Genomic DNA, 2,500 nt, shown 5'->3' with positions numbered 1-2,500 from the left:
CTGATTGAGAACAGGTGTCATATGCACTTATTGTGGGTTTGTAGCGTCCTTGGACCAAGAAAGGGCACCTCAGCTAATTACTCATGTGAGAGAAGACAGTAGAATGGACCTGTTAACAGACCCCATGGGATCCGTATCAAGTGCACTGTATGAGGGTGTAAGACGTGTGTGTGTGTGTGTGTGTGTGTGTGTGTGTGTGTGTGTGTGTGTGTGTGTGTGTACATGTAAGAATAAGGTGCGATCTCTGTATCACACAAGCTCTATGAAGGTCATCCTGTGGGCAGTTCATTCACACCGTCCTATGATGAAGGTTATGGATATGCCACCTTCTCGGCATGGTGCCAGTGTGTGTGTGTGTGTGTGTGTGTGTGTGTGTGTGTGTGTGCACGCAGCACACATGAGTCTCACACACGTGTGAACCCACTCTGCCCACGTCAGCAGGGGCCTCATCACTGGTCTCCAAACACCACTGTGATCACAGGGACAGGTGTGAGGTGTGAGGTGTGAGGCGTGAGGCTGACGTGTTTCCTCCTCTATTGATTAGGACCAAGAGTGTGGCCTGCTGTGCAAGACCAGCCCTGCTCAATGACTCTCATGCGATTTGGTGCTCAGCAGCTCCCTCTGCTGGCTCTCTGTGGTACTCCCACTCCTGACGTGCTGCAGCCAGATACTGCACTCTTCTCATTTACATTTACATTTAGACATTTAGCAGAGGCTTTTGTCCAAAGCGACGTACAAGGGAGAGAACAGTCAAGCTAAGAGCAATAAAAAGCATGGTGTAACAATAAATACTACTTTACGTAAGAATTAGAAAAACGACATAGAAAGAAAAAGAAAGGGCAGGAATGTAACTGCTGAAGTGCAAGTTAAGCGCTAGTCAAGGTGCCAGTTTAGGAAGGGAGGTGCTCTCTGAAGAGTTGGGTCTTCAAAAGCTTTTTGAAGGTAGAGAGGGACGCCCCACAGTTCTCAGTTCCATGCTAACTCTCTGGGCTGTGGGAGAGCACCTGTTTGAGTGGACACATTAGCAGGAAGTAAACCACTTTGTGTCGAGCTACCAGTCGGTCATCGTTCTTTCTGCAAGGGTGCATATGTGTATGCGCGTGTGTTTTTTTTGTTTTTTTTTGTCAAACGTCCTGTTAATGTCAAACAGGTGCTCTCCCAGAACTTAAAGTGTAAGCATGACACTGAGTGCAGGTCAGTCTGTCCTGTCTTAGAGTTAGAGTGACTTACAGTACACACACATATATACAGGCCTGGCCTATTTCAATCATCTTTAAATACATACTAAATGTGCCTTGACACTCAAAGAAATCATGATGTCATGGTAGTCATCTGATAAGTTGTGAAATCATGATGTCATGGTAGTCATTTGACTGACACCCTATAAGTTGTGAAATCATGACGATTATAAAACTATACAGGCCAAGTCCAGGAAACCAAGACCAAACACACATTCAACGGCTCATTCAACAGGCCAGCGACCCAGTTATCAGTGGCCTGGTTGTTAAGGACAACGCTTGTTTTTAGAACGACGCTTGATTTTAGAACAATGCTTAATGAAATAATTGAAATAATGAAATTATGAAGATTAAACCTTTTAAATGGAAGAAGAAATTAAAATGTTCTTTTCAACCTACACCTCCAAATCCTCAGTTGCCCTTTACAAGGAAGCTCAGGGTAATAGAAGTGTGTAACACCCTGTTCTTGGGTAGATGTGTGTGTGTGTGTATCGGCCTGTTCTTGGGTAGGTGTGTGTGTGTGTAACACCCTGTTCTTGGGTAGATGTGTGTGTGTGTAACACCCTGTTCTTGTGTGTGTGTGTGTGTGTGTAACACCCTGTTCTTGGGTAGATGTGTGTGTGTGTAACACCCTGTTCTTGGGTAGGTGTGTGTGTGTGTAACACCCTGTTCTTGGGTAGATGTGTGTGTGTGTAACACCCTGTTCTTGGGTAGATGTGTGTGTGTGTGTGTATCACCCTGTTCTTGGGTAGATGTGTGCGTGTGTAACACCCTGTTCTTGGGTGTGTGTGTGTGTGTGTGTGTAGCACCCTGTTCTTGGGTAGGTGTGTGTGTGTGTGTGTGTGTGTAACTAACACCCTGTTCTTGTGTGTGTGTGTGTGTGTGTAGCACCCTGTTCTTGGGTAGATGTGTGTGTGTGTGTGTATCACCCTGTTCTTGGGTAGATGTGTGTGTGTGTGTGTAACACCCTGTTCTTGGGTAGGTGTGTGTGTGTGTAACGAACGGCCTGTTCTTGGGTAGATGTGTGTGTGTGTATCACCCTGTTCTTGGGTGTGTGTGTGTGTGTGTGTGTAACTAACACCCTGTTCTTGGGTAGGTGTGTGTGTGTAACTAACGGCCTGTTCTTGGGTATATGTGTGTGTGTGTGTGTAACTAACACGCTGTTCTTGGGTATATGTGTGTGTGTGTGTAACTAACACGCTGTTCTTGGGTAGATGTGTGTGTGTGTGTGTAACACCCTGTTCTTGGGTAGATGTGTGTGT

General features: G+C 45.8%; 1 protein-coding gene across 1 annotated transcript in view; it reads right to left on the bottom strand.

Moving 5' to 3' along the window:
* Nucleotides 1-2,500, bottom strand: part of rsrc1 (arginine/serine-rich coiled-coil 1) — a 37,825-nt gene that overhangs the window by 1,183 nt on the left and 34,142 nt on the right. The window lies entirely within an intron of this gene.

This window comes from Clupea harengus, chromosome 9 (assembly GCF_900700415.2).
Source record: "Clupea harengus chromosome 9, Ch_v2.0.2, whole genome shotgun sequence".
NCBI classification, from domain to species: Eukaryota; Metazoa; Chordata; class Actinopteri; order Clupeiformes; family Clupeidae; genus Clupea; species Clupea harengus.
The sequence above is the reverse complement of the archived record's forward strand: the minus strand, read 5'-3'. Positions and strand labels throughout refer to the sequence as shown.